Below are 10,833 nucleotides of genomic sequence, written 5' to 3' on the forward strand. Positions count from 1 at the left end.
TAGTAGATGCACAACTTTTTTGTTGAATAAAACAAAAAAAAAAAAAAAAAAAAAAAGTTGTTTGAACACAATATTAAAAAAAGGCCGAACTTTATCAGGATGTCAGGATAATATGAGCATGATCCAATCCAGTAGCAATAGGTCTTCTTCATGAAATGATATGCGCATAATTCCACAGTATATGACCACTGAAGATAGTTAAATAGGATTTGTGGGCCCATTGTGCAGACCAATGATTGAAACAGTAAAGATAAAAAAGGAATCAAGAAATAATAAAAAGAAAAAAAAAGAAATTAAGAAGAAAAGAGGGTGGGGGAAGGACCCAATTAGGTAAAGACTTCTTAGATTATTACCATTACACAGAGATAGGTGTGCCTGGGTGCCATCCCCAGTCAAACCCATGGAGTTTCCCATGGAGCCCAAACAATTTCAAATTTGTCAAGGCGGTCATGCTGCCTGGCCGTAAGCTGTGCCATGAGCTGAATATCCCTTATACGAGGAGTGCTGTGTGTGTGTTTTGGGGGGGGGGGGGGGGTTGGCGCAGATTTCCAGAACTTGGGGATAAGGCATCTAGCCGCCGTTAGAATATGAGCCATTAAACAATCACAGAGTTTAGGAGGATCACTGATAGGAAGCCCCAATAAATGGGTCAATATATCCAGGTCAAACAGCTTCTCTAATAGGTCATTAACCAATCGCCAATATGAGGTTATTTGTGGGCAAAACCAAAAAATATGATGTAGAGTGCTGACCTCAGAACCGCACTTCCAGAAGAGGTTACTTGTATTTGAACTTTTCTGAGCTTGTTGCCACAGTATTTTCCAAATATTCTCTGGAAGAGCTTTACCCAGGATCTCTTCCCACTTTTGCACATAGGCATGTTTCACTACTGGAAAATTCGAAACCAGGTGAAGGGCCTTGTAAATTCCTGAAATTAGACCTTTCTGTGAGGGCCCACTGATACATAATTTCTCAAAGGAGATGAGTAGTGGAAATACAGGATCCTTTGTTAAAGTCTGTGCATAGTGCCGAATTTGTAGATAACTATAAAAGGAGATGACCAGTACCTTAATTTTCTGGAGGATCTCCTGATATGATAAAAGCCTTCTCGAGCAAGGGTGTACTATTGGACCATAATGAAAAAGCAAGCCCTCATGCCATGGACGAGCCATGTGGTGACCCGAGCTCTCCGGAATTTCTGGGGTATAAAGAAAGGATGTGACAAGTGAAGGCTCCGAGGTTAGCTGGAATCTACATTTACAGTGGAACCAAATTTGCTTAGTGAACTGCATTGGAGCTAGCAAGCAGTGTTCAGGAGCCCTATATGAGGTACTCCAGAGCATAGAATTCGGGTGGATAGGTGCAATTCACATTTTCTCTAGGTTCTGTCCAATGGTTAAAAGACTGCAGTGTCATCCAGGAGGCTAGAAGTCTAAGATGCGAAGCAAAGTAGTATTTAATGAAGTCTGCTACTCCTAGGCCTCCTGCAGTACAAAGGAAGCACATTACTGTTTTAGAGAGTCTATGTTTTTTGTATCCCCATATAAAATCCAATACTGTCACCTGCAGTCTCCTAAGCGTCTTCAGAGAAACTGTCGCTGAGAAAAGTGAAAAATGCTATGTTTACTAAATGTAGGCTACAATATTTTACATTTTTTCCTCTTCCCTTCTAATCTACCGTTAGTTTCAAACTGTCCTTTTTATTATATTAATTGCACCTAAAATGACAGGTCCATGGGTATGTTTAGTAAAGATGTTTTTTATAGATACAAGAGGAAAGTATATCCTAGTACAACACATTTCATTTTTAACAATCCTATTACATGAGCTGTTAAAGGAAAGTACATGCCAGGATGTTACCATTTATTCAGTAGTTGTTCCCCTCATATTTTAATTTGTCAATAAAATAAAAATACTCTAACACACTATGTTTAACATAATCTATACCTAAGATAAAAATACAGCGTCACCAGCCATCTGCCTCTGTAGAAGTCAGGAGTACGTAATGCAGGGTGCGGGGTTCAGGAAAAAGTAACACAGAGTGCAAAGGTCAGAAATAGGTAACCCACAATCCTGCATAGGACAATACAGGACAAAAAATTGTCAAAGTGACAACACCTGGGGCAACAAATATCTAGTTGTGGCAACACATTGGCAACAAGGGTCAATTATTTTTACCTCTGAGAAACCAATAAAACAATTTACAGATTTTTGAGAACACCTCCTATAATCAGTCCATGGCTAAAATGCTGTTTGCATTGGTTGCCAGTGGGAAGAATACCTTAACATTCAAGCTCAGAATGACACCTTCACAGGGCTAAAGAAATTGTATATATGTGTATATTTGTATATCTTTAAACAGCTATAAACTCTATGAAGTTTAAATCTAAATCTTTTTAACTCTGATCCACCCACCAAAAATTAAAACATATTTTTCACATTGGATTCTATTTTAAAATCTATGCCTCTACTTTACCCCCGGGGGTCGTGTATTTTACAGAGTTAATCCAAATGTGTAAAAATGTGTGATTTTGGGCACAAGTTTGAAGGTTAATGTTTTTTTCCCCAAAATACTCATTAAATACACAATAAACAGTTGGATGACGAAGAGTTATAATGTAACATATTCACCTGCAAGTACCGTGTTTCCCCGATTTTAAGTCATCCCCATTAAATAAGCCACCCCCGATTTTTGAAAAAATAATTAAAATAAGACACTCACCCGTGAATAAGACATCCCCCAATATCCGATCCTGTGTGTGTCTCCTTGATGCTGGCTGCAGCACTGTCTGCTCCTAGCTGCAGTGCAGAGTGAAACTGAAAGTAACAAGCCGGTATTCTGAACCAGGAAGCACGCTGCTGATCCCTGCCCTAACGGAGTTACCTGCCCTAACGGAGATCCCTACACTTAATTACCGGTAAGTGAACAGAAGGGGACAATCAATGGCACAGAGTGATCAGAAAGGGACAATCAATGGCATAGAGTGATCAGAAGGGGACAATCATTGCATAGAGTGATCAGAAGGAGACAGTCAATGGCATAGAGTGATCAGAAGGGGACAATCAATGGCATAGAGTGATCAGAAGGGGACAGTCAATGGCAAAGAGTGATCAGAAGGGGACAATCAATGGCATAGAGTGATCAGAAGGGGAATATGAACGGCACATGAGTGATCAGAAGGGGAAAATCAATGGAACATGAGTGATCAGAAGGGGACAATCAATGGAACATGAGTGATCATGAGTGACTTTCAACAATAAATGTGTACTGTAGTCTTCTTCATGGTAAAATAAGACATCCCCTGAAAATAAGACCTAGGGCATATTTTGGCATTTCAAAAAATATAAGACAGTGCCTTATAATCGGGGAAACAGGGTATATTGCAAGAAGACATAAAAGTTCAATTTGCTCTGCTACTACAAAATGATGACATATTGACCTATAGAATTTTAAAAGTATGACAGCCATGTGAAATAGCATTTCCATCTCCAGGATTTACCCAGAAAATGTGATCAACTCCAATCTAATTGGGCCAGCAATAAGCTTCAGTGCCAGACTCCCAAATCTAGTACAGCCCAATATAAATTATCCTCTACAATCAATGCCTTTGTTAAAGATAGTCAAAAACAGCTCACAAATCACTTGACATTTTTAGGTATCTTGAATGTAAACTCAATACATTTATTTTTTGTTGCCATAGGCCCAACAATGACACATGCCTGGAAACTCCCTGTGCTCACCTCTGCAAATTGATTGGTGTACATGTAACCTAAAACTCCAGCACATTTTACTAATGTTAAGTTTCTTGTTTTTCAGGCTGCCCTGCATCTTTTGTCCTTTATTCTGATTTCAGCATACAAAGAAGTAAAACATACAGTTCACTTATGCGACTATGTATAACAGGATTTTGCAAGTGTTAAGATTAACAAAATGTGTTATTTTCAAGGAAAAGAGAACTTTAGATTTAGGTTTAAACTTAAAACTTGGGTCTCTAAACCCCACGTGCTAGATCGTGATCATGCTAGAATGATCATTCATGTCTTGGTTAAAAATTTAGTGTGTAGAGGTGTCACTTTACACCTTGTTAAAAAGGTTGTTATTGATTCAACATTATTGATCAAACAAAATAAAAGGGTTGTCCACCCTTTTTGTAAATTGAAAATTCTGAGGGTAGGTACGCTTTAATTCTGTTACATAGTTTGGTGTCATCTGCAAACACAGAAATGGTACCTTTAATCTCAATCTCTATATCATTTATAAAGATGGTAAACAGTAAAGGTCCCAACAACAAACCCTGGGGTACACCACTAACAACCTTAGACCATTCATTTATGGATTGAATTTTCTAAACCTATAGACCCTAACTTGAATAATAAACGTCTGTGGGGTACTGTGTCAAATGCTTTAGCAAAGTCCAAGTACACTTTATCAACTACTACTCCACTGTCTACCTGTTTACTCACTTTCCCAGATAAAGAGAGTAAATTTGTTTGACAACTTTCTTGAATCCATGCTGACTACCACTTTTAATATTGTTTTCTAGCTGAAACTCCTCTATGTGGTTCTTTATCAAAGTCCAACTATAGAAGTTAAACTTAACGGTCTGTAGTTACTTGGTAATGACTTTGTTCCCTTTTTAAGGATAGGCACCACATTGGCCTTAAGTCAATCCATTGGTACTATGCCAGTGGTTAAAGAGTCTCTAAAAATTAGAAACAATGGCTTTGAAATAACTGAGCTTAGCTCTTTGAGAACACATGGATGTAATCAATCGGGTCCTGGTGCTTTATCAACCTAAATTTTATCCAGCTGTTTCAATCATATCAATTTTGAGCCATTGTGGGGCTATTAATATATTCAAAAAATGTTTGGGGGTTTACTTATGGTGAACTTAATGACACAGATGGCACAAAAAAACTGACAAGGGTCTAAACAAAACCAGACCATTCAGCCTCTCCCCCTGTGCGCATCAATGAGCCTTACTGTTAAGACACTTGGGTCCCAGGGTAAGAATGCATTTGGTGGGCCCTCACTTACCCCATCCCCAGCTATTAGCCCATCTGAAGACAGTCATTCCACCAGGGTGCTAAAGATGACCAGATACCTTGGAAATGCAGCACTCTATGGGGAGCAGCTCACTGTTCAGACCTTCTGTTTCTTCTGTAACTGCTCACTGCTGTTAAAAAAGCCTTCAGAAAAAGGTCATCCATTACTTACTCTTCCAGTTCTGGACTTTGCATTAGATTGTGGCATTTGTCAAAGCTTACCAGACGAAGCAAAAAGTAGAAAATAACTCTGTCATCTCTGTTTCCACAGTGATCCATGAAGTTACACTGAAGGTACAGCAGTAAGTGGCGAGTATTATCATGTCTGGGTCCATGCTGGTAGAGGTCTGAAAGTTTGCCATCACTGCAAATGACCATAGACAGTTCTCAAAAAGACCTCTCTAGCATGAGACGACAATTAAACAGACCATAAACTAGTTGATATTTGGAGTATATTACATCCTCAGGATTCGGATTATACTTTTTCTTTTTCTGTTCATTATAGCTCATAAAATGGACTCCCCTTGTACATGCCTCATGGCAAGTTTATTTGATACTTCTCCATTCTTCTTATTATTTAGCTGCATGAGAGTGCGAGATGGGATGCATTTCATTAGAAAACCTACATACAATTTTCAAACTTTCTCACAAAGCTATATTTCTTCAGGTCTTGGACCTCTGTTGGAGGTGTGGGAAGGGGACAAGCACTATGCTCTATACCTGATGGCAATGCTCCACGATTTACCATTTCCGGACTTCCACTGTATCTTCCAATAAGCTAATAGGTGCCTCCATCCCTATTAAACCTGAAATTGGGCTCCTGTTTGTCCTTCTGGGATCTGTGTCTTCAGCAAACAGGAGCTATTATTCTTCTTTATTTGTGCTGCTGCAACAGTTGTTCTTCTACATTGGGTATCCTCTATTGGAGGTATTCCTCCACTTTCAGGATGGGTAAATGAGCTTTCCATTTGTGGTAATATCACTGACGGTTGCTTATCACTGGTGGTATACTTACAGGGCAGATTAGAGGCAGCAGACTCCAAAAGTCCAAAATAACAGCAGTTTTTATTTGTTTAGGCAAGTGTTACAGCACACTCTCCAGCACTTTGTGCCCTCTCTTCCTAACACATACACTATATCAGTACTGTTAACTCACAACTTTGTAGTACTGTTTGGCTGCTGGCTTTCCTGAAACTCTCTGGCCCTCTCTCAGCCTGTAACCCTCTCCTTCTCTCTCAGCCTAGAACACTCTGGCTCTCTCTCTCAGCCTGGAACACTCTGGATCTCTCTTCAGCCTGGAACACTCTGGCTCTCTCTTCAGCCTGGAACACCCTGTCTCTCTCTTCAGCCTGGAACACCCTGGCTCTCTCTCTTCAGCCTGGAACACCCTGGCTCTCTCTTCAGCCTGGAACACTCTGGCTCTCTCTCAGCCTGGAATCCACTTTGTCTCCCCCTCAGCCTGGAATCCACTCTTGCTCTCTCTCAGCCTCTTGCTGATCACTTCCCTCTGCCTCTTGCTGATCAATTCCCTCAGCTTCTTGCTGATCAATTCCTTCCCTTTTGCACCTGAGTGAAGGTGGATATATCCAAAAACCCACCCTTTCACTCCCTTGGCCGGCTCCAGGGCCCTAAAGTCCCTGGTTTCTTCCTAAGAACCCATACAAACATAATCGCTTTCAATTTCCTGGACCCTTTAATGCACTTTCCCTGACATTTTTGGGACACTCTGGCACACTGTATACAGCATGTGGAGCTGATAGCACAACTTTTTGATTGTTCTACTGCCTGTAAGGAGAGCTGGACCGTATGGCTGGTAGTTAAGGAGTTGTTGGAGTTACGCACATTTGTGTACCTGTGCACCTCCCAAGTCAACACTTCACTTTTCCCTATCCCTTCTTTTTTCTAACTGGTACTTTAATCCAGTAATACGGGTATGTTTTTTTTTATTGATTATGTATACTATGTTTGCTTTAATTAAGATGATAATCACTTTGAGTGGGTACCTGTAATTTATAGGCAAAAGGGTAAAAGGATCTACCTATCCTTAAATGTTGGATATTGTCATAGTTGAGCCAACCCCACATAAAAAGATATATGTGAAAAGAGTAGAGAGAAAGTTGGGGTATTCTTTGACAAACAAACTTGTATTAAAGTAGATCACATTTGAAATCATATATATCACAATAATTTGTAGAGCACACTGCTATACAGCTTGGAAAGGATGATCCCAAGTTAATAGCACTGGGATACAGAGTCCTTTACGCTAGACACAGAATTCCCTGATTAGGTAAATATTGATATCGCTAGTAACGTATTGTATCCCAATGCGTTTCGCCTACTGGCTTCTTCAGGGGATCCTGAGATGAACGTTATGAACTGCGCTGATTCCTCTGATTTATAGTTATCATTATTTATTGGTCCTTTATTTATTTTGTGAATCTATCTTGGTTCCCTGAGATGTTCAACTATGGGAACCTTGTGGGAGTTTGGAATTAGGATTTACAAAGTCATTATTTAAAACAATGAACTTTTGCTCCCCTAAATATACAATTAAAGGCATTTTGTTCTGTATAATAAGCAAACCAAAGACCTGTGGTTTCTATAACAAAGTCAAACAGCTTGTAACGTACTTTGCAAATCTCAAGCAGTGTAATCATCCCAGCCTACTTCTCTTCTGTGGAATACAAATCATCTGTAGGTCAGATAGTGTGTTTCCATTTATGTAATTGTTGGCTGCTCATTTATATGATTGAGTGGACAAATTTATTGGTATCTGGGCCCCATGGGACTCCTATCCTCTTTCTCTTCCTGATGCAACTTTTTGTTCATGATCTCATGCCTGAGTAGAGCATAAGGAGGTCTTATGGAGTGGGATGTTACAGGGGAGAGATTTTTTTACAGGACCTACCTTTTTTCCTTTCTTTTTGCTGAGTATTGGTCTTTGTACTTTATTTTATCCTGTCTAGGTGCTGTCTGTACCTTCGTTTTTGCGTTGGTGCCTTTGATGGATCCCTCTGCCATGCTTATCCTAGGTATCATGCTGAATATATCATGGATGGTATCTAGCTCGCTCATAGAGTGTTTGATAAATTGTTAAAAACCTTGTCCAGCCACCATGTCTAATGACTAGTAAGCTGCCTAGGTTTAGATGAGCTTTAAGTGGGACTTGGCCTTTACCTACTGTACAGAATATAAATGGAATATATTTGTTTATATGTAAAAACACACAGCAATTACTCTTCACTACCTATATCTTTGCTTGACTATGAGTCACAGTAACATAGTTAACTCAAGAATGACATGAGGAAAACTGGTAGGCCCAGCAACTTTAAATCAAATCCTAAAATACAAAACACTGTGTACTACAGAATGAAAATTCTCCAGTGACATCAAGTTCTGCTTCTGTCAATTACATATAGCATGAAAGAATGTTTCACCGTACACAATATTGTTATTTTTGATCTCTACTGGTTCTTATCCTTAATCTTTAAGAAAAAAAATGCTGCCAAATACTGAGCTTTAAAACAACTGTCACATTTTTGTCATTGAGAATGTTAGCATCTAACCTCTAATACTTCAACCTACCTAAAAATTCAGAATACTTTCCATGATTTCATTCACACTGGTGAATACTATTTAAAGACACTGCATGTTTTCCCTGAATTAGATTCACTTTGTTACTGGGGCCAACTAGCATTGCACGGTCCAATGAGATTGCTTCACTGGCCAATATGGACATTTGTGTCTATATTGCCCAGTAAAGCAATCTCATTCTTTCAATGCAATCACATTCTTTCATGCTATATGTAATTGAAAGAAGCAGAAAAAAGCAATTGAAAGGCAGCAGTTGGTGTATCTCTCCTTGCAGTTAGCGAAAGCTTTTACCTGGTAATAAAGTGAAATAAAATTTTGAAAGTGGCACAGAGGATCACTTTTTTGTTAATAAAGGTAAAAAGCAAGATTCTCTAGAGAGCTCCCACCAAGTCGTTTTGCCTAATTGCTGGACTGCATCATGGATCCTGACCGGCATGGGACAAATACAGCAATAGAACTTTGTGCTGCTGTTGGAGATCTACAAGCTAAGAAAAAGTGAGGCTCTTTTCTACTAATCAGGGATGGATGCTTCTATGGCCAACAGGCCACAAAATGGATAGACAGTGGCAACCTCCCCAAGCATGCTGATGCTAAAGGACACATTCAGGATGGGAAAACAGCCAGGACTCCATTAGGCTTCCATTCCTAGTGCCGCAGCTCGATCAGCAAGGTCAAACCCACTTGCCGCCTCACCACTGGGTCCCCTGGATCGTTGGGTTTTGAAGATCAGAGTGCCACAATTGCATTGAAAAGGGACCTAGAATGCACAGTACATCAGAAATTACTAACCTGCACAGAGATTTAGTGGAGCGAGTTAAATAAATTGAGAAATCAACTAGCAATTTGCAGGATTGTGTGCCTCAGCTTGTTGAGATTCTAAATGAGCACACTACATTACCACAACAACTCCATAAGCAACAAGTTAATTTGGAGAATAGAAATTGTTGCAATTACAGAAGAGGTATACCAGAATTTATTGAGCAGAAGGAACTATTTGCAGCCACCATGGTCCTTAATACTCCCCTGAAGATCCCAAAAGTCTCACCTACAGTATATAGGTATATATAGTATATAGGATGGATCATATACATAGATCCAGAGACCTGCATATTCAGGATGCATCAAAACCCAGAGATGTTATCAAGAAAGCAATTATGCAGGCTGCTAGAACGCAGGTGACCATCACTTTCAACGTGACAAAAGTACCACCACACCTTACCTATCTGTTGGTCCTTGGGGCCTTTTACTTGAATCCCTTGAGGCAAAGGATATGAAATATTACTGGGATTCCCAATTCATATGGTTGCATATATGGATGGAAAATCTTTATCTTAATCTCTAATCTTATATAATTTTTGTAAACCTTTGCCTAGAAAATCTTTACCATACTGCCCACTTCATTATGGGCTCTCAGATTCTTCTCATAGTAAGCAATGGCAAACACAGCACAGGAAGGAATTTCTTCTTAGCAATAAAGTTTTTGAGTGTGACAACCTTTCCAACCGCTGACTCCCTCCCTTTAAGATTGATTTTTATAGAGCTTCCCCACCTCGGTTTGGTCAGCTGTCTTTACCATACATGGCTCATCTGGACTACAGTGTATTGTGACTTACCTGATGGATGGCTATTACCCTTGTTGCCGACTTATTTTTTCTCTCTAACTTCAGGGTTTTGTTGTGTTTGACAATATAATGCTATCAAATACCATTTCTTTTCCTTGTTTTGAAGTTAGTTAATTGCCTCTTAACTGTTCATGCCGTTGTTTGGCTTTGTGTGTATATATATATATATATATATATATATATTTATTTATTTCAGAAGTGCCTGTTAAAAAAATCTTTATATTGTTTTTTTTTCATCTATAGGCGGGGGGCTCATGTCCATGACTTCCTGTTTTCCACACCAAGGTCTTCTGATATTCATTGAGGTACTGATATTCTCTGGTTACTTGTAGTACTTTAACATATATCCTGCCTAACTGGCTTTTTGACACTGGTAGGTGTCTTTCTTCCCTTCTATTTATTTCTGGTCTGCCCTGATTCCTCTAAATTTTCTTTTTTGGCCTCCCTCCCTTTTTTGTTTTGTTTTCAGTTTGCTGTGATTGGTGACTGTTCTTAACCTCCTGAGCGTTACACTGAGGTCTAGATTTCTGTACCAAAAGTGATCCACTGTTTTTCATGAAATTTTTTTTTT

This window comes from Pyxicephalus adspersus, chromosome 4, assembly GCF_032062135.1.
Source record: "Pyxicephalus adspersus chromosome 4, UCB_Pads_2.0, whole genome shotgun sequence".
NCBI lineage: Eukaryota > Metazoa > Chordata > Amphibia > Anura > Pyxicephalidae > Pyxicephalus > Pyxicephalus adspersus.